The following is a 26465-nucleotide window of genomic DNA, read 5'->3' as shown; positions in this document are numbered from 1 at the left end:
ACTGTCCATTCTGATGAGCAGGAAATCAAGTGAAGGTGGCAGGAGGCCTGTACAGATGAATAAGGAGCTCCTGACAAAACTCAGACATAAAAAGGGAGATGTACAAGAGGTAGAAGCTAGACCAGGTGACTTGGGAAGAATATAGAGACACTGAATGTGTAGGGATAGGGTTAGAAAAGCCAAAACCCATCTGGAGTGGAATCTCACAAGGTACTTGAAGGGAAATGATAAAGCCTAAATCTAGCTTGAAGTACATTCAAAGCAGACCACTGCTGTGGGCAGTGAAAGAGCTAAGACTCTGCAAGTTACTTTTCTTAAGCCAGTGCCCTGGAGTTTCTTCCTGACAGCTGTTGTTGATGTCCCTGAACCTGAGACAGAAGTTATAATAGGTTGAGAAGTCCTTTGATGCAGAGATGCTCCATCAAGAAATCTCTGTTTTCAAAACTCTTCCAACAACCAGGCACAAGCCTGATTCCTCAAAGCTTTTCCTTCTTTTGCTTCTCTCCTCTTTTGATGTTTTCTCCCACTTTTCTCTTCCTGCCACAAAACCGCACGGTAGCCTTCAGCTGGCTTTGAAGGAAAGGATGATTTTCTCTTCTGTTATACTTCAGCTCACTGAAAAATAAATTCAGTGTGGGTACAGCTACACTAACCTGGCTGAAATGTCCAATATTGGACTAAATATTGGAAGGCCAATATTTTCCTTCCCTGAGACTTTAATTCCAGTCTAGTGTGAATTTTAATTTTCTGAAGAAATTGTAGCCAACTTGTTCTGAAATGAGAAGGATTTTGAGATTTTCCAGAAAATCTGCATGACATTGTTTGGCATTTCTGATTGTAATTATGCTATCTATGGTACGTCTTTTTACCACGTGACTACAACCCACTCTGTATGTGTATATTTTATATTTTAAGAGACACTCAAACCCTTTCTTTCCTGTTTCCTAGGAAACAATCACCCAATCCCTTTCAGTTAAACTGTGAACAGCTTAGTTTCCATTATGCTGTTCATTATTTCAGAGAGCTAAAATGATCACCACAATTCAGAGAGCCCTCCATGGAAGAGCTATAGCAGTTTCAAAAAACAATACATTGAAAAGTATTATGATAATTGCCTTTTTTTGATATTTCTTTTCACCAGCCTGGGAGTAGAATTGTCCATAACATTTTCAGCAAACCATGTTGGTCTGTCAAAAATAACGTTTCACTGGCCTCCGTTAGCTTTCATGAAATTTTCAGGGGAAGAGATATAAAGGAAGCTTCCAATGTGTCACAACCTTTTCATGGCAATGGATATTGTGCTAGATACAAAGTTATCAGTAAATATCAGTAAATGTGACTAATGATTTTCACGCATCATTTCCACTACCAGATCCAACATCAAATTGCAATCTATGCTTCTATGGAAAAAACTGGAGCACCTGTCCTGTGAAGATAGGCTGAGAGACCTGGGGTTGGCCAGCCTGGAGAAGAGAAGGCTCCAGGAGACCTCACAGTGGCCTTCCATTACCTAAAGGGGGCCTACAGAAAGGCTGGGGAGGGACACTTTGTCTGGGGTTGTAGAGATATGTCAAGGGGTAATGGACTTAAGCTAAAAGAGGTTTAGGTTAGATATGAGGAGGAAATTCTGTACTTAGAGGGTGGTGAGGCACTGGAAGAAATTGCCAAGAGATATTGTGGATGACGCATCCCTGGAAGTGTTCAAGGCTAAATTGGCTGGGGTTTGGGCATCTTGGTCCAATATATGTTGGAACCAGATGATCTTTAATATCTTTTTCAACCTAAAACAATGTATGATTCTATAATTCTATAAAAAAAGTTTTAGAAAGAAAAAACAACAATAACAACAACAACAACAACAGAAGATTAGATTTCATCTGGAAACCAATCTTTCCAATATAGTTACAAGTAGGATGGAAATCATTCTAAATCCTTTAGTCTTTGATAAACAAAATAGTTGTGTTCCAGTAAGGTTCACCCAGGAGTGCTACAGTACTTACAGCAATATATAATACAATTATGCCTCCATTAAGAGTAAGTGCCTTCGATTGCCCTATAAAAGGCAGAAAATCCTAAATCTACTATTATCATAATTCTTCAGGAAAAAAAATAAAAATAAAAATAAAAAGAGCAATAGACACTGCTGATGAAAAAAATCTATTAAAAACTGGACCCCATTTTTTTGTTCCAGCTGTATATCTATGGCCTCCTAACACTCTGTGTTGTCTCAAAATTCTTACTCGTGGCATCAGGTTCATCTCCCCCTAGACAAACCTTCAGTGTTTTTTAGTGCTCTCAAAGAACCAGCTTCCCATTCTAACTATAAATCCATACAGTTTGTATCAATCCTATTTCAGATATAGCCTACAAATCAGCTTTCATCCTTGGCACAGACCGCGTAGCTTTCCAAACAGCCTCACAGTCCAATTTTCCCTCTATATAATCCAGCCATGAAGCACTTACAACATTTCTGGTCAGTACATTGAAAAGGGTATCGCAAACTAATCAAATTTAGCTTTTCTTTCTCTGATGACTTCCTCACACACACACACACACACCACATTTATCATCCCAATGGGCATTTTTTTCTTTTGCTTCTGAAAAAAAAAAAAAAAACAGTGCTCATCATGGGTTTCATGACTTGTAAGTATAGGTACCGTGAAAAAAGGGAGACTGGTAGTGTAAATTCAGCTCTGCCCTCACTCCCAAGTACAGCATCTTCCACTGAAGACACAGCTTCTCTTTGCCCTATTTACATGCTTTCACTTGGAGCTATTTCTGTCTTAAGTACCTTGTGATGACATAAAATTCCCAGTTCTCCATGACTTTATGTAAAATGAAACTGATACCCTGTATTTTACAGCACTCCTATTCCCAGCTAGGGTATAACAAATATCCAGAAAACCAATACACTGAATAACCTTTGCTCCACGAAGAGTCATAAATAATATATTAACCAAGCATATATGAGAGTGAGAGAAAGAGATAAATTTTTGTCCTACGCTTTCCTGTAACAATTCTGAAAGAACTTAAGGTTGCACTTTCTTTTTTCCGTTATTAGTCATCATCTCTTATTGTTTCTTTCTGTGTTTCTGGCTCAGCAGACTAAGCTTGACTTCATTTACCTATGATTAACTTTTTGCCATGCTGTCACCTACACACAGAAAATGACCTTCTCCTTATTTAGGGTCTTTATCAATATTGACTTTTACCACTTAAAGGATTAGCCTGAAGATAGCTGATTCTTTCAAAATGAGACATGTCCTCTCACATCCTTTATTGTTGCTAATTTGATTTGCATAGTGATCAAGAAATTACAAAGGCCATCAGAGTACATGTTGATATCAAAACATCCTGGATAAATAGCAGTCTGGATAAATTGCTAGTGATAATTAAGGTGTTTGGGGTGTGTTTATACAGTGCCCTCTAACTGTATAAATATGGCTTCCTTCACTTCTTCTGATAAGTGCTCCTTATGGCTCTGAATTGTCAGAAAAATTTGCAAAGAAAAAATTATGGCTAAAGTCTGGCAAGGCACCAGCTAATGGACACAACTTATGCAGCATGTAGGGTTAAGATTTAATATTACAGAAATTGCAGTATCTTAACAGTGACAGTTCTTTATAAGTGGGTAATATCGTCCACATTTGAAACATTCACCAGCTGACTTAACAAAGTCCATTAAAAGAAATAAGGGAGAAAATAGCTTTATTTCTTTGCTCATCAATGTCTTCTTTATTCACCAGTCCATGTGATTTTTTAAATATTAAATTACTCCCTTTTCTTTCAAGACAGTAAGTCAGCATTAATAATGATAAGACATCACTCTGTAAAGGCTAGAAACCCTGCCTGGCTATGAGTACAAATAAAATTTCTCCCAGAACAGGCCACTTACTCCATTGGAATGTCGTCAAACTAACCCAAGGACAAGGGGGATACATGCCAATTAGGCTGGAATAACAATTATGGAGGTAACACCTCTATGAAGCAAAACAAGATGTGGTTGTTGGCTTAGTGCAGAAATGAGGGAAAATTTTTGGAGAATTCTGTTTTAATAAATTGCGTGTCCATCAAACTACCTAAGAAAATTGTCACTGTGCTAGCAAAAGACAAAGTAGAAGTATTTGAACAGAGAAATGAAGTGAACAAGAAGAAAAAAAGAGAGGAGAGGAGAGGAGAGGAGAGGAGAGGAGAGGAGAGGAGAGGAGAGGAGAGGAGAGGAGAGGAGAGGAGAGGAGAGGAGAGGAGAGGAGAGGAGAGGAGAGGAGAGGAGAGGAGAGGAGAGGAGAGGAGAGGAGAGGAGAGGAGAGGAGAGGAGAGGAGAGGAGAGGAGAGGAGAGGAGAGGAGAGGAGAGGAGAGGAGAGGAGAGGAGAGGAGAGGAGAACACAAGTTTTTATTACGGTTAGATTAAGTCAAACTACTTTGGTAAACAGTTTGCTGTGTTCCACCTAAAAGTGTGATTCGCTATAGTGCAAAGTGATTAAGTCTATCCTGGGGCCTCAACAAACTACCATGGGCTGATGAATCAAATTTCACTGTGAGGGCCAAGAAGAATTAAAAGGAAGAATACACAAACACACAACCCTTATCCCAGGTTTTCAGCAAGCTATTTGCTACTTTTTGCACTGTGCAGTCCGGGCACCTCTGTTAACACAGTTCCCAAACAACAACGTGCTACAGGTGAGAAATAATCCACAAGCTGAGTGGATTCAGAATTGGCCCGGCACTGGCAGGCTGTGTCTGCCAGCAATGCTTTTAGGAATATTTTTAAAAAATTATCAGGATAAAAGGTTGCTTTCTCTCTGACATTCTCTTTTACACACATAAATCACCATAACTGCAGAATTTATGTCAATCCTAGATCTTCTTGTTGAACAGAGCCACACGAATCAACAGGAGCATTGACAGATTAAGATGCAAATGGTACGTGGGAGAAAATTGGTAAGTGGTGTACCCCAAAATAATCTACCCTGGAAACCAGCCAGGTCAAACATGGATGGTGTCAGAGTGTTTAAGGCACTGGCCCACTTTTCAAGGCCCTCGGGAAACAACAGGCTGGAAAATATCTTTTAGGACAGTGAGCCCAGTTTGCTGGTGTCGCAAGTAACTGTGTCATACAGAGCCATTCATCAGTTTCTCATGTCCCGTCTTCAGATAAGGATTATATTTTTCAGTTCATTATTTCCACTAGCAGGCTTTGTAACAGTCTCATTTCATCTGACATTTGGAAACTCTCTTCTGTTCTCCAGCTTAATGCAATTCTCTGGTGAGTTTGTATCCATTTTGTGAAATTTCAATGATATCCATTAATTTAAATAAGTTGTACTTTGCTTTTATTTATAACATGATATTTATTCACATAAAATGCAAAATATCTATGCCACTTAACTGCTGATGTGTTTACATCTCTTTCTGGCCAAAATTCAGGGTAGCAAAGATAAGTATATACTTAAAACTGAGCTCATGCTTATATGCTTTCCCCAAAAAAAGGCTTTGCATTTCTAATAGCAAGTGAAAAAGTTATCAGAATTACTATTGACTTCTGTGTCTACCATGGTCTGTTAGATTAAGGTCATTTCCATGTATTATTTGAGTGGTACAAGGGAAATGGATTTGTGAGCAATCTGGCCCTTACACAAGCAAACACAAATGCCACATACAAATTAAAATAAATTTTAGGAGTTTCCTACTGCAATTATTTCAGGTGCTTTGTTTCCATATGTGAATTCAACTACTAGTCAGCCACCCATTAATCTTAACAATCTCTGTATGTCCTCTCTGTGCATCTTAAACAGATGAATAAGCAAGCTAAATTGAAATGTAATGGATTTAGGTTATCTGTTTCTTGTAAAGTTAAATAAAAATTTAATATATGATGCCAGTTTACACACGTATCCACATCCTCTATAAATGAGTATAGAGGACAAGAAACTTACATGAAACTGTTGTAGCTAAACCCACTCAATAGCTGCCCAAATTTTGAATATGTCTAAAGATACAAATTTGTTGTGCTTTTTAATCATCTCCAAGATCTCTCTAATTGTTGGTGTAACTATGAAAGATGAAGTCTTTCTCTGAATGGAAGAGGATGGTACAAGAGTTTTAGGATATTAAGACCTTCTTCACAATTAAAAAAAAAAAAAAAGTTAACTCTTAAAGCTCAGCAACTGGTGCTCTATCAATTTCATGACTTTTGCATCAGCCAAGTCTATTTGTGGATATGAAGTGGCTTTGTCCCATCAGGCATTTTTGTAGCCTCTGGATTCAGATCTGCAGAGCTCTCGCTTTGTTTTTGGGACAGTCATAAAGCAAAGTGCAAAATCATTCATGTCCCTGCTCCCTCTTGTGGCACCAGCATTACAGCTCATAAGGGGAAAACTATAATAGTGGAGCTACAGCAATAATTTTAAAGGGTTTCTTTATCAGTAAAGGCCATGATGTACCGCTCCCTGATCCTTTGCTTCTCTGGTGTCTTAGGCTGGAACTGTTTATTTTTTCCTCTCTGCAATCTTTTCTAGACACATTCACGTGTCCCAGGTTTACAAGATATTCAGCAATGTTTTTTGCAAAATTCTCTGTGAGTCACAGGGGCATGACAGTGCTGGTAATTGAAGGATTATATTTAAGACAGAAACAAATACAGCTGTAATGTACAGCCAGTGGAAGAAAATCAAGAAGGAGATATTACATTGGTTTAAAAGCACATTTAAAATTAGAAATGTGAACTAGAAAATCCATCTGGACTTAAATCTCTGGAAGTCTAAACACAGGTGTTCCTTTTCACAACAGAACTTTACAAAACTGTTGTACAATATCCATGGAGCTTGTGCTGTCAGAAGGCTTATTTCTCCGCCCTTGCAACATGGGATCCCAGCCTGCCATCCACGTGTATGTACAGAGGAAAGATTTCTTCTTTCACCACTGACAGCTACTATCTTCATATATTCACTCTTCACATATACTAGTATAAAAACTGTCTCTGTGTTTTATTTGTATTAAATCAGCAAAGTCACAGTGGTATCAGCTGGTTATATAGAGAAGCTAGCCAATCCGCTCACAAAGCCAGAAGGTACTGAAATGATCATCTCATCCAGCCTCCTAATTGTAGCTGTCAATCTTCTCGTGGAGTACATTATAAACAGACCACCTGAAAACTCACTTTGAAAGCAAAAACAGACATTAAAATTCAGATGTAATCCCCTTGAGCGAGAATATCAAAAGGATTTAAATTATATCCATTTTAGACGGTAACTTTTGATATAGTACCTTTGGGAAATATATGTAAACGTGTTAATATTTTAAAAGTTAAATATGGTATGTTGTAATACTTGAAAGTTTTTTGTTGTTGTTGTTGTTTGTTTGTTTGTTTAAATCACACCTGCGGTAACAATCTGTATTTTTTATCAGTTATTTATTACTTGCAAGAAAAGGAAATGCTGAAAATATCTAACATGACTGGCCTCGTGATAATTAAAAAACCTTTTAGATATGAAATTGCAGGATGGTGGCTTGGTAAGTAGATTGGTTTGCTGTTTTTGAAAAACAGATGAAAAATAGAAGAATCCAGTAAAGGGAGTGAAAAAAAAATGTTTATTTTCCAGAGGAAAGAAAGAAAACAAGTCATTATTAATAAACTGATTAGCTCAAACACCTTAAAATGGAGCTTTTCTGACCTTTCTGCTGCACAAGTGCTATATCACTGAGGTTAGCAAGAATAAGGAAATGGCTTTCTGATTGAATTAAAGAAAATTACCGCTGTATTACAGCAGTAAACCACTTAAACAAATGATTTTAGAATTTTCTAATGCATTCAATTTTCTCTGACACACAAGATCAGATTGCTTTTTTAATGAAATATGGCACATGAAAATGTCTTTAGCTACAATTCTTACACATTTAGGGTACATTTTCTCCCTGCCACGTGACTGCACATATTACTCTGGCCATATTCTTAACTTAACGTTTGAGTCCATATATTAAAGGCAGAAAACCAAGCCTCCTTCATACGAAACGAAAAGACTTTCTCAGGGAAGTCTTCTAAAATTTGTAACCTCAGAGTAACGCTATTTTCTTGGAGCCAACAGGAGTTATACTGTTCACTTCAGTAAAAGGAAAGCTACAGCAACTTTAAATATGCCTAGACTTTCTTTTCACTCTAGATTATGCTGGATGGCTGTGCAGCCATTAAATCTGTTAGGTGCCAACCTCATGAGCACATGAAATGCCATTGGCTTGTATACATCTCGACACTTAGTCCTCTAAAATCACAGCTAGAGGTAGACGATATATTGCTGGGTACAGCCAACCCCACACATGGCAGCTCAGTCTCCAAGCCATCTGTGGAGATTTGTTGAGGCAGGACAGTGAGCAACCAGCAGAACATGCTCAAGGGCATGTCCCAAAGACTGTGCAAGCAGAACCAAAAATGGGGCCCCTGTTTGTTGGTGCAACAATCATCATATGGATCTTTGTCTTTTGATTGCTATTTGTGAACACAGTGGGGTTTGCCTTGCATTTTCTTTCCAGGCACAAACATACTCTCATTTTTTACAACTGGAAAAAGTAAATGGATATCTTTTTAATGTACCACATTTAACCCGGAAAAATCCATTTCCCCTTTTTATTCCTTTCTTATTTCTTCTCCTAAAGGCTTTTAAAAAACACTGGTGAAAACCCAAAATTTTCCAAACAAATAATTTGTCATTCAGGGAAAAGAGATTTATCATGATTAGAATATATATTCACTACATTTATTTGGTAATGTGGTCTTGTATTGATAGTAATAATAATAACGCTTTACTATAACATTATTAACCAAATTTAAAACACTCATAATTTTTCAGATTTGACAATTTCTATTCAACATTATGTTTCTTATTTTTACTATCACAGAATATGGCTCTATGTCATTTCCATTCAGCTAAAGGAAGACTTTCTCATTCATAGCCTATGATTACACTGTGATCATTGGTGTATCAAGAGGAAAAAAAAAAAAAAAAAAAAAAGATCTGACAGCCTAAGTGTTGGACAAACCAAATTCCCAACAAAGTCTTTTTTGATTTTAAATGAAAAAGTGATTAAGGATGTGGGCATCAGAATTCCCATTTGGATCTGCATATTCACATTTTGGTCCATATATAACAGCTGAGCTTTCATTTATAGTGTGGTAAGGCTGATCAGGATGGGGAGAAAGAACAGGGAGAAATCACATATATGAAATATGAAGATATATGAAAATGTACTGCAATCCTGCCTATCTAAGAAAAGAATTTAACAGAAAGGGGTGTATAACACTTTTTTTCATCTGATTTGATATTGCTTCCAGATCCAGAATGTTCTTTAAAATTATACAGGCATTCTTGAGTAACCTGTTCCCCATATTATAGTCTATGGGGAAGAAGGAGGCCAATTTGGGGTTGATCCCAAACCAATTCTGTGCACTAAATTAACACAGAAGTATGTGTAAGAAATTCTCTGTGAAGAATTGACATGACTTACATTGTATCTACTAGCTTTTTATTTTCCAGCCAGTTCACGGAATAACCTGTTGGCCAGCTGGGTAACCAGGATCCAGCACAAAGTTTGATCTTATATTTTCCCAGCTATACTGAAATATGTTTTTTACCCACTCATTGCTACTGCTAGCAATATCTAACATCTCAGGAGGATAAACCCCTCCGTCCCCTTAGAGAATCCCATCTTTGGTTACACAGAAGTTATCTCCATTTTCAACTCCAAGGATGGAGAATTGGCTTTCCTAATCTTGGTTTGTGACTGGAACAGGGAATGAGAAACTTTCTCAGATGTTCCCCTAAAGATAGTATCACCATGTTACTACAAGTGAAATTCACAAGCTGGAAGCAAAGTTTTCCACTGACTCTCGTGTTAAGTTAAATATACCAGAAAAAAAGAAAAAAAAAAAAAAAAAAACTCAACCGAACTGACAAATTGTCAGAAATTATCATAGCCTTCACCCTAGGTGATGGAAAAGTACAGAGTTCAGAGTTGTACTCTGTACAACTCCTCCCCAGCACTCAATAAGTACTTGGAAACATTCTGCAAGTATTCAAGCAATGACATTTGCACAGACCATTGGGATCAGGCACCCTTTCTGTTTAACAGACGGAAACTTTATCTCTAAAAGCTCCCTTATTTAAGAACATTCAGAACCATAGGGCAGGACTTGATAGATAACAGATTGCTTTCTCCACTTGTACTCTATAAACTAGAGTCTTAAAATCTATGTCAGTATTTGGTCTAACAGTAAACACATGAAATATAGGTAGAAAAATTGCTGACAAAAGTCAAAGAAAATGTATTATGGTTTACTTTCTGCTTTACTTATGAACGAAATGACTTCTTAACAGCACTGAAAATGCCTTGGAAATTTCTACGGTTTTATAAAATTACAATTGAATTTTAAGATGGTGTTCTTAGTTAAAAACAGGTTTTTATGGTTTGTTTCTTGTTTTCTACATATACATTTAAATAAAGTAATGTAATTAGATAATTCTAAAAGAAAAAAAAGGAAACTATTTCTTGAAAAAAAAAAGAACAAACACAAGGTGTTGGAGAAAAAAATAAACAATTCAAGCTGTTCCTTTTTCTTTGAAATTATTCAAAGTGATTAACATATGTCTTGAATTTCCTCTAATCAGAATATCACAGAAATAACAGGAGACAAAGCTGTGTTATGGTGTTCTCCTCCAGTACTTATGCTCCTATCACATTTATGTACTTATCAGAGAATTAAAAAAATAAAAACTCATGATTGAAATAACAAGTATTTTCAGTGCCAAAAAGGATCAAGACCATTACGATGACATTTATTTAACCAAGTTGCTTTAGTGTTGTCAAATGTAAGTCTCCATATGTTGGTCTGGGAAACAGTAACAGCAAATTTTATTAAACGCTAAGTGTTATTCTAAAGCCTTTGAAGCTTCAAATTGATTGTCTGATGTGCAGTCATACCATGCATCAGCTGTGTGGTGTATGACTGCACTTTTACATCCTACGATGGGTTGCAAAGTTGAGAAATTCTGGAAATGGAAAGAACATAGAGCATTTTCAGCTTGAAAGGGATTGCTTTGGTTCATTTCCTTGCCCATGGCTGGACACCAGCAACCAGGAGGGAAGCATACTATATCTTCTCAGTTTCTTGGACCAGTTAGTCGAATTGCTGATTGCTAAGTGAAACCTTCATAAGACAATGTTCTCCAGCCCATCCTATACCCTCTCTATGCCAAAATACACATCAATGTTCATAATTTGGAAGAAATGCAGAACCCACTGGTTTTTATCCCATTTTGGAAAAGCAGTAGCTGTTCAACCTGTTTGCCATACTATTCCAGAAATATTGATCCATTGTCTCCTGGGACCAACCTAAGCCACAGCTAACAATAAAAATTCTGCTCATAGAAAATATTTATTTCATAGACCTTCTGGAAGGCCTTAAGGAAAACTTTCATCTCTGGGTATTTCTTCCTGTTTAGCTGCCCTTTCTCATTTCCTTCCTAACTAACCAGAACAGCCAAGATTTGTTTCTACAAGCTGCTTTGTGTTTATGATATTGACTGGTACGGGAGCTCTTTTTTGACCTTTTAAAACCTGCTAACTGTAGGATGTGTAATGTCCCTGATCTGTGTTAGATTCACATAAATCAAGGTGAAGAAGAGACTGATAGATCATCCAGATGCTTCTACAAGCCATAGCTAAATATGCTGTCTCAAGAGTTTTATCTGAAAGCAAACTATAAGAAGAAAAAGATTATTTATGTATGAAACAGTACTAAAGAGTCAGATCCAGGGAAGCCATCTCAACTTCTGTTTAAACTGGATCAGTCCTACAATAAATAACAGTAAGGAATAGAATGTCTCATTGATTTTCTTCCCTAAACAAGCCTTCTGTTAGCAGACAACACATTTTATCATGTTGATAAACAATGCAAAACATTTTATCGTGTTGTTAATCAATAAGAAACATTCACCACCAATATGATCCTGGTTCATATTGCTATAGATTCATATTGCTCAGGTTTTGCATATATTTGTGTTTCACTCAGTCTATATGTCATATTCCAAGAACAGATGTTCTATCATCTGTGTTTCAAGAGTTAAAAATGAAAGTATGTTTCACTGGTGAAAAAGTAAACTGTATATAGCATATAATACTGATGTTTCTTATTCTTATCCTCTCCAAAAGAAATTAAAAGCTGCAATCTACATAAATGACATAACATTTTTTGAACTACCAAAAATGTTCCTAGAGAATGGTTGCATAAGCATTTCACTCTGTGGTGTTTACTCTCTTACAGAAGTAATCTCAAACAAACTGATGATATGTGCTTATGAACATTATTGTTCATATGCAGGAGCCAGAAGAAAAAAATATTATCCTTAAAAAAAAAAAAAAAAGACTTTACCATCCTATTTGGAAGATGGCCTGCAAATGGAATAATTTCTTTATGAGGTGATCTTTGCCATGTAAAGCGTATGATTTAGACATGTTGCTCTATCACTTAGGCCATTCAGAGAACTTTCAGTGGTAGTTTTCAAGAGTCTTCTATTAAATAACTGTATCATTAGCAAACAGAATGTATGGAAGTCACGAATCAGGCAGAGAAAGTGAAAGATGAATCATTAGTCAAGTTGTCCAAGCCTAGATCTTTGTTTGTAAGCCTAAGAAACTTAACGAATAATTCCAAACAGGTATAGATTTATGAGGATGAATAAAAACGTGGGAGCATCTTCATTTCTTTCACTCCCTTTTCTCTTTCTCTGCCCGCCAGCACTGAATATTAGCTGAATACAGCCCTCTTCAGGCCAACAAACTCAGCCAAGCTAGGTGCTGTCATGACTGTTACTTCGAAGATGATCCCAATAAAAGTACTCTCCACCATAGTCTCTGAAAAAACTTGGGGTTTAGCAGCATATTTACTCAGATTTTATATCAGTTTTGCTGTATGGGCCAAGTCTTTGCCAGTAGTTATATACCCATGATGGTGTTACACAAAGCGTTGGTACAGACCAGGCAGGGTTTGTTCAGAGGACACAGCACAATACTGTACAAACATATACACAGGAGCTCCAAAGAAGCTAATTTAGGTGGAAGAGGAGACATTACCTACGTTGCAGTGATTCTGGCTAATATATCTTGATCCTCTATTTCAGCTTTGCCAGGGTTTACAGTGTATTGATCTGTCTCTTTAGTGCCAATGATTGATTTGTTCTGTGCACATTCACAGCATAACTTCACCTTTGCATTCAGCTCAGCTTTTCTAAACCATGTTCCCCTCTCTGATTGTTTTTCATTCTGTGGTTTTGAGTGCTTTCTTAGAACTGTACCCAGAACACTTGCTTATTTTCAGTTCTTGCCATGTGGCCTCAGATATTATTATTTTTTCCTTCTGTTTATATCAACAGTTTACTAACATTTCTGGGCAAACTTTATCCATTTATTTATTTATTTCATATACAGTTTTATCTAACAGAAAATTATTTTTCATTATTGCACTTTTTCTTTTAAGCAAGAAATATCTGAAAACTAAGGCAAATAATGGTGTTTTGTGACACAGTGAATCGTTATATTTTGCTATGTTGTGCTACTTTAAGCGTGCTTTCTGAATAGAATTAGTAATGCTTGACTTTCAGATTATTTCAAGTGCAAAAGAATAACTTTTATTCAATTAACAGTGAATAATTTGCTAGACAGTAACATTGTTCATCGTTTTCTGATGAATTCAGGGCTATTTCCCTGAAATTGAATGTTCTCTTAATATTCAGATAAACAAACTTCAGATTTTAATTCTAGCATTCTGAAAACTCGATTTTAGAAATACCAGTTTTAGATACACTGATAAACTATTCTTTGCACAATAAAACATGAATGTATTTTCTATGAGTTATCACTTTTACTTTAATTTTATTTTTGACAGAGGTTATTGTGGGAGCTAAGTTTTTTATATATTATCTCTCTGTTTGAAGTTGGAATCTCTTTGGTTAATTTTTGGTGGTTTTCCATGATATGCACAAAAAAAAATATATACTGATGTAATGCATGAAACCTTCTCTTGTTGCTCCTCTAAATAATGATAGCTGATGATAACCTTATGTCTTGACTCTATTTTATGAGCTGCTTTGATATGGAATTACAATTAATTAACAATTCCACTTACTTCCCCTCATTTTCAGGCTTGAGAATTGCATGGGTTCTCTAAGGACAAATGGCATCCCCCATCACGAACAGCATTCTTTCACTGAATGGTGTAATTTCAATTATATAACTTCCTACTCCACATGAAGATTCAGTCACTAGTTTCTAAATAAAAAAGTCCCTGTTTCCAGTTTGTTTCCAGTTCCTGGTAGTCTTCACAAAGGAAGGAGAATTCATACATTGACAAGGTAGGTAATATTGACCTGTTACTGTTAAGTCCTAGTTGATGCCATGCTGAGGAAACCTGTGTTATGTTGTGGGTTGGACCTGGTGAGCATTCTCCTAATTCCAGAAATAAATGTATTGCTGAATTCAATGGAGATATGGTTCACACTTTTCAAGTTTGTTCTTGTAAACTATCCAACTCCCTCCATCCTCCCACAGAAGAGCTTTTGTGAAAGTCTGTGCAGAGGTGGTACCCCTTAATCAACTTTGTGTAAAGGTTGATTAACATCCTTACTTCTGGATGTGCTCTGCAGGGTGAATACTCCTTGCTCTTTTTCTTACTAATAAGATACATCCCAAGTGATGTCTGTGGGCAAACTGCTGTGTTGGTTTGTGCCTTTGGCAATGTTTTTTTTTTTTAGTTTCTGGCTCATACAGTGGCAGGCTGCTTGAGTTCTGCAGACAGAGCTTTGATGCATGTTTTGCTGCAGTTTCCCTCTAACAGAAAAGTAAATAATTAAAGCCCTGTAAACACATCAATCTGCACCTTCAACTATCAGAGCAGCTATTCTTTTCCTATTTTTTATTTAATATCTGAAGCTGATGGCTTCTAAAATTCACAAGCACCTTTAAAACTGAAAATTAATTTATCTGAAAGGAAAAGTGAGGAAAAAAACAGGAAGAAGAGAAGGCAGCATGATTCTGAAATCTGACAAAGCTGTAAGTGTGCAATGGTAATTATCCAGCATTTTTATTAGACTCAAGCCTATAATTCTATTGGCAGTTTTTTGTTTGTTTGTTTGTAGATTTTTTGTTTTTCTTAAAGAAAATAAATAAATCAGCAAACTTTCTTAAAGAAACAAGGTTTAAGTGGTTTGCCTACTTGCCTATCACTTTCTACCAAAGTAGATCAAAGCCAAGATGTTATAAAGAAGATGAATTTAGAACAAAGCTGTAAAAATCAGTGGCTGGGTGGAAGGGAGGAATATATATTGAAGTAAAAGCTAGAGGATGTAGTCAGCTTGCTCATGGTGGCTGTACAACGTGTACCAGAAGAGCTTGGAAGTACTGGCAGTGCTGCTGTCTTCTGCCTAGCTGGTACTAAGAAGCATGGAAGGGAGATGAAGTACTATGGTAGGGTTATGAAAGAAAATTGAAAACAAAGAAGCTAGAGAGCATAAAATGCCCTTGCGTTCCAGGTGAACAACAACATGACCACCAGCAGTTGCTAACAGCCTCCTGGGCTGCATTAAGGGGAGTGCTGACAGCAGGGTGTTCAGCAGGGGTGGGACACAACAGGAGTGCTGGGTCCTGTTCTGGGCAGGGACTTACTGAATCAAATCCAGTGAATAGCCACAAAGATGAAGGGCTCAGTGTATGTGTCATATGTCATTTGAATCCTTGCTGCTCAGAGCACCAAAGCTATTCAGCCTGGAGAAGACAAGGGTGGGTTTTATCAATATGCACAAAGTCCTGATGGTGGGGTAAAGACCAGAGACCCAGTCTTTTCTCAGTGGAGCTCAGTGAAAGGACAAGTAGGAATGCACACAAATCTAAATAGAAGCAGTGATGTTGAAACATATAAAACAATTTTTTTTCGGTGAAGGTGATTTAAAGTCTAAGTTTGTCTAGAGAGGTTGTGGAATTTCCAGTCTCAGAGGTATTCAAAATGCAACTGGATGTGATGCTGTCCTAGCTGATGCTACGGGGATATGGCTAGAAAATGTGCTGAAGTCCCTCTTGACCTGAATGATTCTTTGATTCTCTGTGTTTTGTTTATAGGGGATTTCTCAAGGTGTGAATTAGGAAATAAAGAATTTATTTATTTATTTATTTGTTTGTTTGTTTCAAACAGGTGGTCTTAAGAATTGTGAAATAGTTCCCTAGGAAACAAGATTTCACCAGTTCACAGGTTAAAGATCAACCTCTTAGAAAAATAAATGGATTTTGGCTAGACATCACCATCTCATTGTGTTTTACACTTTTAGTTCAGCAAAGAAGGTTGCAAAGAGCAAAGGAAATAAGTTTTAGTCAAGGAACTACACAGCTGAAAAGAAGAATGGTTCCTGTATAATTCACTACTCATTCATGCCTTCTGGGATTTTGGTATCGGAGGTGGCCCAGATTAGCTGAAGTGCCCTTACCCTTTGAATACAAACTGTCTCCCAAACAGTTTCTATGACCTGTTAGAATTTGAAGTATTTCTAAAACCATTCTTTATTGCTCTGGTCTTGGTGTAGAAGAGTAGCTATGTGTCTTAAACGAGTAAAGGACATCTAGACCCTGAACATTTCTGAAGTTTCATGGGTTCAAAACAGATGTTTCATGAGTATTTGCCCTTCTAAAAAGTAGCAGTAATAATGTATCCCTTTCAAAAATAATTAGCTATTTGGGGAATTGATGGTTTCTATATTTATGTTGTTGAATCAAATCCATTGTGTTTTGCTGAGAGCAGAACATTACACGTTCTGGTAGCTAGATAATAGGATCAGTACACTTGGGACTTTTTTGTCTGTCCCCCTGCACAGATGTTCTCATGACAGAAATCACAGGGGGATAAAAATCATCTGTTTCACAGGGACACCAAGAAATGAATAGGCACAAAGACCTGAAAAACAATGTTCCTAGATCAAGATAATGACTCGTTGACAGAACCACGTTTGGGAAGAAAAAAGTGATAACTTGGAGTATTTCTGTTCAGGGATTAAAATGTCCTTGGTTCTGTTCCCAGGGCTGACACTAGCCTTGTGGATGCTGTCAGTCACGCCACAGCTATATATCCCAGTTTCCTTTTTTACAAATTATTCCAGTTCTTTGTAGCACACTCATTGAGATCTGCTGATGAAGTCCTTTTATTCTTACTAATAATTGCAGAGCTCATATTAACATCTTGTGCATGCTCAAAATTGCTATACCTCACTGAATGACAAGTTTTTATCTAGCAGAGTGTGTAGTAAGTTTGCCTGAATGTATTCCATGTCTCCCTGGTGATCTACCTCTGCCACTGTCTCACTGTTTTAATAAGTGAAGACCTAACTCCGAAAGCTTTTATTTCAATGTATAAGGAAAAGAGTTGTTTTCTCCAATGATGGAGATCCCACAATTTCTCTATTTTTAATATCAGTATTTTGAGGGTCATCTTGGTCTTTAAAGAGTCTTGTATTAGAGAAATGCCTACATTATTATTTTTTTTTTTTCTGGTAAGATCTTCTGTACCTTTCAAAATCACAAATTAGGCTCTTCTGACAGTCTGGCTCTTGAGATATCTTATTTGTCCTGCAAAATTTAGCCTTTGCAAAGGCTAAAACCTGATGATCAGACCAAGAGACCAAAGAGGTAGACTAAGAACCTTTGAGCAACCTGGTCCAGTGGAAGCTGTCTCTGTCCATGGCAGAGGGGTTGGAATTAGGTGATCTTTAAGGTCCCTTCCAACCCAAACCATTTTATGACTGAATTCCCTAAGACACAAAATAAAATCTCAGAGCAAAATGTCTTTTCAACCGGAACAAGCTGCTGCTGTGCTCAGGATGTCTTCTAGACTTGCCCTCAGCCAGCAGTGATGAGACTGATGACCATCTGGTCATGCTGGCTACTACTGGGGGAACTGCTGTTAAAGCAGTGGCAGCAAGAAATGTGAGGAAAGGAGTGAAATCTCATGAAATGTAGCCCTTGACAACAGCAGAAGTACGTGAGTTCTGACCGCTCAAATTCCACGGTAGTTTATTAAGTGACTGAAAAATGATAAATTGCTTTGGAGATGCACAGAGTGGATCAGCATGGATCCAGCACTTTTCATTACACATAAAGTAATTACAAAATCCCAGAGCTCTAGTTTTGTTAAAGCCAGAGCCTGTTTTTTTTTTTTTGTTTGTTTTGTTTTGTTTTTCGGGGGGGGGGGGCAGTTCTTTTAAATCAATATGTACACTGAAGGTAAAATTCATTAAACCTCAAGGAGCTGATAACAGAGGCTTCTACTGATGTGCTTCTAATATACAAACTTAAGAGGTTTCACACTGTACAACTATCATGTAGTTTTTATTTTCCACAATATCATTTTGACCTAAAAAGTAGGTGAAGCAACATAATCACTCTGGATTTTTTTCTTTCCTAGACTCTCTTCGAAATTAATGTTTTTTTAAAAATAAAAAAAAAATAGCAGCATGTACAGAAAAATAAGGTATGTGTTTACACAATGTGACTAAGAGGAACAAAATTATATATTTTATACAAATTTCCATTAAATGGGTCAGGGAGCCTGGATTCTGTAAGAATCTCCAACAACCAGCTAAACCATAGAAAATCTTGTAGATTTGTCCTCAAATGCACAATTTCCACCAATTTCCCCATTTAATGCACGATAGTGGAAACTATGTCATTGATATCATGCACAGTTTACAAGTCCCGAACTATAAAGCAACATCCACATGCAAGTCTTCCAAGAATGTCTTTCCGTTGCTCTTGTTTTGCAGGGCAGATTTTTTAGCCCATCCTATCAGGAAAAGTTCTATAGCTTTAAAATTTTGCTGAACATTTGCTCAAGATTTGACACGGTAAACATCACAGCCACAGCTTACCTCCATACACTCATGAAAACAAGATAGTAAAGACCATTTTTAATTTTCCCATCTGTCTAACCTGCCTATATTTCAATTTTGCTATGTATTGCGTTTGCATTACTTTAGCCAGTCAGCTAAGGATTATATGCATCAGTGCAAGACATTTTAATTTCTTTATATCTAACTAGGGTGGGTGTTGATACTATGAATCAGAGTTGTTCCATTAGCAGAAAACTGACCCCCAAGCCCCTAATGATGAAAATGTCTGCAGAGAGTGCATGACTGCTTACAAATGTGTTTTCTTATGCTGTTAGATCCTCTTTCCTCTCTCTAGAAGATCATTTTCACCTAGGTAATTTACTTAAATCATCTATGTCCTTCTAGGAATGGGATTTATTTATCCAGCTGGTGCCTCTGGAAGACAAGTTATCTGGCCTCCATCCATAGCTGGTGGAGACACAGGAGCAGTGAGAGAGGCTCTCAAGGCTAAATCATCTGATTTGTTTTAAATTAATTGAATCAATATATGAATGTACCCCTCTTTGAGATAAGGGGACTCAGGAAGAGTACCCTAAGGGAACATTTAACTCTTTGATAACCACATTTTAGACAACACATTTTAGACAATCGTGTGTCCTTTTTTTATGTCCTAGTGGCAGCTGGAGACGACAAGCTGCAAGAGGAGCAGGGAGAGCAGAGGTTAATCCCATATCAGCCATTCAGAGTTTGCAAAGGGACATAATTAATTTCTCTTATTATATATGTTCATGTCTGGGAAAAACAGACAAGTGTTCAGACAGGCCAGCCCTTCTTCATATGTGTGTAGGGAAGTCTGCCTGTTTCGTTATGCAAATATATCAGTGCATCTAACACATGATATTGCTACATCCTGCAAATCTGCTTGTTTATACTACATACCATCAGTCTGCAAAATATGTCTGTTATAGCAAATCTGGTATAATTTTATCCAAGTTTTTATCAGATAGTTCCTGCCTTCATAAAACTCCTTAAGTACAGATGGAGGGCAGGGCAGTAATTAAAATATTCAGTAAAGTAGTGTGACCAAGTCTCTTCAATTTCAATCATGGCATAACCTGATTTTTGTGTTTGGCTTTGTGGCCTTAATGCTTTATGTCCCTAATGATCTATTCAAGCTATTTTTAACAATTAAGAGGGAAAGACATTTCTTACAAGTGTTATAATGTAAAAATGTGTAACAAGGTGAAGAAAAATTCAAATATCTGACAGGTTTTAGAAGCTGTTCTAAAACTTAATCCATTAAGTTTGCGTTTTATTTCTATTGCCATAACTATCACTGCTTCTGATGGAAATAGTCCAAGCTTCCTTTAAAAATTTCCAGAGTGCATATTATTTTATTTTTCCATAAATTGTTATAGCAGCTCTCAGTCTCTTACAAGAGACTCAGGTTCAAAACTACCATCTACCAAACTTAACAACCTGTGCTAATGGTTACTTTGAAACCATGTTCTTGACTTTCTGAAAAATGATATAGGAAAGGGGCAAGAAATTGATTCCATTTTCTTTAAAATGGCTGTAAAACATGTATATGTGAGATAGACAAGCAGTCAAATTCAGTTACTGAGAGGAAGAAAGTGCCACTATTTTCTGCACTCGTGCAAATTTTTTCAATCATAGCTCAGTTTGATGCAGCAATACCAAAGCAAATTTGCACATTTATGGGGGAATTTGGATCCTCAGATGTAGCTGCAATGTTGAGGATTGTGGGAGGACTGGCCCACCTGGCCTCAAGATACATAATCTGAGGAGTTGTTGTTATGGTGTGGGCATCCCACCATAATGCCCACTCATTCCCATGCTGTTTGTCCTGCTACACACGATTTACTCAGTGTGTTAAGAACTCTTCATCAGTGCCCTTTCAAAGAGCATAACATGGATAAAAAATCTTGTTTGTTAGTATTTCAACTGGTTGCAGTAAGCATTTTATGCCCAATTTTGCCCATTGTATGTCCAAATAAATACAGTGGAATGAAGTACAAGATAATAAGTTATCCATACTTTGGTTACATCTACAAAGCCAGAGGCAGATATCTGAGATTCTTCATTAACTTCTCTATTTTTTTTCTTTCCTGCTTTGTACAACCTGAGTAGATGTGCTCAGGTTTGTGGAAAACAGACTTCTTGCTCTGCATTAAACTGCACACATGTATCTTCATTATAACAACTTTTAATTTTTATTTCAAGCTTTTAAAATAAAATAATAATAATAATAAAGAATAAGAATAAGAATAAGAATAAGAATAAGAATAAAACTATCACTACAAAACTACAAATTTGTATGTTCCATTCTAGAACCAAAAGGCTATCGTGAAGATACTATTACAGTTTGACAACTGTCAACCATTCATGTAGAATGAAAAGATATGTCTCAAAGCGTTTCTGCTTAGGAAAAAAAAAAAAAAAAAGGTGATATTTCATTGTAAGCATCTTTTGCATCTTTTGATGTGGGAGTATCTACATCTAAAAGTTTTCAAATGTGGTAACATCTTCTACAACCACTTAACTGGAAACGAATTCAACACCTTTCTCGTGCTTCTGTCAAAATTAAGGATTTCAGTGTCCAGCCCAAAGAAAATTCAAAGTGGAATAGAAAACTTATTACTCATCCCTACCTTGTGCATAAGGATGTCACATAAAGCAACTCATCTGCAATGCTTTCCTGTCTCACACATTTTTCATATTGTATCTCCTTCTGTTTTCACTTTTTATCATATTCTACATACCCACATTCAAAGTGTGTGCTGTGTGTTTTGGCAAGCCAACGTAACAGGTGACTGAGCAGGCAAGTACCTCAAGTGCAGGGTGTCTTTCTTTTATCATCAGTCCCATAAAGAACTTCAATTTTCTCCTTCTGTACTTAATTTTTATGTCGTATTTCACACATACACACACACAAATGTTCACAAAATAGTGTTTGAAATACAGCTAAGCATTAGTAAATTGCTTTGTTCTGGGGAATGACAAAGAAAGCATATTCATATGAGGTTTGAAAAATAATTGTACAAGTTTCCCAATAATTTCTGACAACCATTACAACTGTTCTCAAACACTGAAAAATACATAGGTAAGCCACTGCCTTACCTGTTCTTGTAATCCTTTGTTTTATGTTCTTGTTGTCTGAAAAGCCCTGGAAACAATAAGGGTCTTTCTCATTACTCCCCCATTCTGCTGAGTAAAACAGTGGTATATTATAGAACAATACTTTGGCTTAAATATCAGCACAGGGCTGTATTACAAAAAGGCATCTGGTTAAGAGCTCTTGAATCAGTATTTAATCAGCCAAGAAAGGTAATGAAGGTAATGAGGGGGAGAAAAGAAATATCATTACCTCCATTTTAGATGGGGGTCTAGGAAAAAGAAATTTAGTGCCTACACTTTTCATGCAGAGTCTCCAGCAGCATTTTGATGTCCTGTGGATCAGACCAGCACCTCAGTTAGAAAATCCTTTCTTTGGCTGTGATGAAAGGTTATAGAAAAAGCCATTTTCTTCATCAGGATTTTCTGGAAATGATCTTATGTAAATTTAATTTTTATGAAGAACCTTTTCATTTTAATTGGCTACATGGGGTTAGTGCCAGGTAGTCTGAAGCATTCATTTAATCTTGTTGTTCCTTTTTTTCCTTTTTTGTTTTTTTAATTATTATTTATTTTGGTGTGATTTTTTATTCCCTGAAGAAAATATAGTTTGGGGGGACAGATGAGAGTTTATTTGCTTGGCATTAAGGAAAGAAGAGGGTTGTGTTTTTTGTTTGTTTGCTTAAGTTTTCTTTAATTCTACTATATTTTAATAATATTATCAATTCTAAAAATGAAGGAATTGCCCTTCAAAGGAAAAAAATATAAAATCTTCTGATTTTTTTTAATTTCCTATTTTTTTACCCAAAATCAAATCTCCTTTTTTTTTTCTCAGTTACAAAGCAAAGACATTTTTAAAAAATACTTTATCTTTTGACCAAATTATGATTGAGTGTTAACAAATGACCTCTTCAAAAGCTAGCTTTAATATAATCATTTTAAGACTGATGAATTCAAACTATGAGAAAATTTCTGTTGCACTTAATCTGTCTTTTTCTCATACTTCATATATCGCACAGATCATACATAGTTGTGTTTTTCTTTCTTTTTTTTTTTTTTTTTTTACAATGCTGTACATTTGTCTGAACAAGTCAGAAGTACACTCCATCTTCATTCGAAATAATTAAGAAATGTAAATTGAAAGTTAGGTTGTTAAATTGCATTTTTAATTATCCTCACTTCTACAAAATTGTTCCTTTTGTGGTTGACAGCAAGTTGAATATGAGCCAGCAGTGTGCCCTGGCAGCCAGGAGGGCCAACCGTATCCTGGGATGCATCAAGCACGGCATTGCTAGTCGGTCGAGGGGAGTGAGTGTCCCACTCTACTCTGCGCTGGTGCGGCCTCACCTCGAGTACTGTGTGCAGTTCTGGGCACCACAGTACAAAAAGGACATTAAACTGTTGGAGAGTGTCCAGAGGAGGGCGATGAAGATGGTGACGGGCTTAGAGGGGAAGACATATGAGGGGCAGCTGAGGTCACTGGGCCTGTTCAGCCTGGAGAAGAGGAGGCTGAGGGGGACCTCATTGCAGTCTACAACTTCCTCGCGAGGGGGAGTGGAGAGGCAGGTGACCTATTCTCCATTATCACCAGTGATAGGACCTGTGGGAATCTTGTTAAGCTGAGGCGGTGGAAGTTTAGGCTGGACATCAGGAAGAGGTTCTTCACCGAGAGGGTGGCTGCACACTGGAACAGGATCCCCAGTGAAGTAGTCACTGCACGAAGCCTGACTGAATTTAAGAAGTGATAGGACTGTGCACTTAGTCACATGGTCTGAACTTTTGGGCAGACCTGTGCGGTGCCAGGAGTTGGACCTGATGATCCTTATGGGTCCCTTCCAACTCGGGATATTCTATGATTCTATGATTTTTTTTTGTAAGCTTATGCTGTATTTATAATTTCAGTGTACAAGCTTTAATTGCAATTTCTTTCTCCGCCGTATCTGGAAAAAAAAAAAATGTAAGGGAAAGCCCTTTCAGAGTATTTCCCTTTTATACAGATATTTAATTATACGTTATAATCAATTCACCCCTTGATGATCCTTTATAAGCTAAACAAATTGAAAACTAAGTCTTCTAGTTTAAGATCCATTTCTTAGCATTAATTCATTTTAATTCTTTTTTTTTCTTCTTCTTCTTCTACACCTGTTAAAACTTTTCAAATTATTTAAACTGTGACAGAAGTCCAGGTTCATATCTGTGTCAGCAGTGTAGGTAGAGAAGAAATCGACTGAAAGTTATGGATTACTTTGGTAATATAGTGTATTCCCCAAACGTAACAGCGAAGTAGTTCAGAAATACGTGCTAAACAGAGCACAAATGCTGCTGGATTTCTACTGGAAGCTCTGTTAAGCGGCTTTCACAGACAAAGTGGTATGTGCCCCAGGGTCTGAGCCTGATTGCAGTTTGTTAATTTAACAATTAATAATGGATATCCACTTCATCTTGCTAAATGGATTGCATATATCTCAATTATTAACTGTGAATGCGTTAATATATGCACAGCGCCGATAGCAGAGACATATGTGTGTAGGTAAACTAAACTTCTCTGCTTCTTTTTTCCCCATTTTAAATTCACAGCTTCAGAAGCCTTTCTTGCTGCACAGACAGATCTGTGCTTTTTTTAGACTCTTTGATTTTAAAGATTTCTTTTTTCTAAAGACCACTGTAGAGTAAAAGTAGTGTTCCTCTAGAAAGCAGGAGAGCCTCTCAAGCTGTCAGAGGCCAGGACAAGGCTTTTAGAAACTCTCTACGCTGGACAAATTCTGCTCCAAGTCAAGTCAAAGTGGCATCAGCTGTACATTATCTATGCAAACACTGAGTCCTCTTGGAACAACTGTTTTGTGTCTTGAAGTCTCTTTCCCATCGTTGGAAACAAAGAAGCCCTTGAAAAGGCAACAAGAACAGCAGTGGTGCATCAGAAAAAGGATCAGCCTAATCCAATGTGCTCCTTCTAGCAGCAGCCAACAGCAGATGCCTGCAGAATAATTTTAGAGAAGGGCTAGCATCTGATGATGATTGCACAGAATATTCTCTCAGACCTGCAATAATTTGCTTCCCAGAACTTCCCAAATTAAACTGTTTGAAGGCTTTAATTGCGCTGCTTGGAGGTGCAAGCAACAGACACAGCACGGAATGTGTCAAAAGTGGTAGTACACAAAGAATACAACTGTCTTCTAAGCACACATAGGACTTTTGCCCTCAGGGTCAGTTTGGTAACTACTAAACCAAATCTGGATATTGCTGCACACCAAATATAGCAACAGGCCTGAAGAGTAGGGAGAGCAAATGCACCCTACCGAGTCCAGCACATTGCCCTTTGCAGTTCATGACATACTGTTATTTACTTAACATGTTCCTGCTGTGTTGCTCATACAACTGGGAGAGCAGTCAACATCCTGGAGGATGGGGTTGATTTTCAGAATGACTTCAAAAAGCTTGAAAAATGAGCTGACAAGGAATCGCATGAGGTTGAAAAAGACAAATACAAAGACCTGTATCTGGGACAGAATAATTCCTTGCAATGATCCAGGCTGGGGATTGGAAAAGACCTTGGGCTCCCGATGGAGCCCAAGTGAGAGGAACAAGAGTCTGCAGTTTTCCCTTGCAGCAAAGGCCGACTGAATGCTGGACTGTGTTAGCAAGACTGCAGCTAGCTCTCCAGGGAAGTGATCTCTTCCTTCTGTCTGGCAGTTATGAGACCACATCTGGAGTTTGGGGCTGGCAATGTGTCTTTTGGGGCTCACAGTACAAGGAAGACATTGACATACCAGCCTGAGTGCAGCAAAAAGCTACCAGCCTAGTCTGCTGTCTGGAGGTCAGGACAGATGAGCTCCTCTTCTAAGAGGCTGAGACCAATGTTTGTTCAGCATGGAGGAGAGAAGTTTCAAAGGTGATCTCAATGCCATCTACAGCTACCTAATGGGACGTTGTAGAGAAGACAGAGCCAGTGGTGCACAGTGGAACAATGAGAGGCAATGGATGCCAGCTGGAACACGGGATATTAGGAAAACAGATACTAGGAAAATTCTTTCACTATAAGGATGGTCAAACAGTGGCACAGATACCCACAGAGGCTGTGGAATCTCCATCCCATATTTGAGATATTCAAAACTCAACTGGACATGGCCCTGAGCAAAATGCTCAGGGTGGGGTTTGGACTTCCTTTTTCTTTACAGATGTCTGACATATGTGGAATTTCAAGATTTTCACCAAGTTTGACTGGCTGTAGATGTCCAAGGACCCTCGACAAGATGTTGCTAGGCCTGCGTAGACTGACTTTGGAGCATATTTAGGAGTGTGATGTGATGTTAAATTAATACCGTGTGACTCGTAAGTTTTATACATAGATAGGCAGATTCTAAGTGGGCTGGAGCACCTCTCCTATGAAGAAACGCTGAGAAACCTGTGGATGTTCAGCC

General features: G+C 37.4%; 1 long non-coding RNA gene across 1 annotated transcript in view; it reads right to left on the bottom strand.

The window, feature by feature from the left end:
* The window catches only part of LOC310899460, a 55149-nt gene that overhangs the window by 20357 nt on the left and 8327 nt on the right, over nt 1–26465 (bottom strand). The gene's annotated exons all lie outside the window — the stretch shown is intronic.

The sequence above is a fragment of the Anser anser genome (assembly GCF_964211835.1).
Source record: "Anser anser genome assembly, chromosome: 4".
NCBI lineage: Eukaryota > Metazoa > Chordata > Aves > Anseriformes > Anatidae > Anser > Anser anser.
Note: the sequence above shows the minus strand (reverse complement) of the source record. Positions and strands in the feature narration are given on the sequence as shown.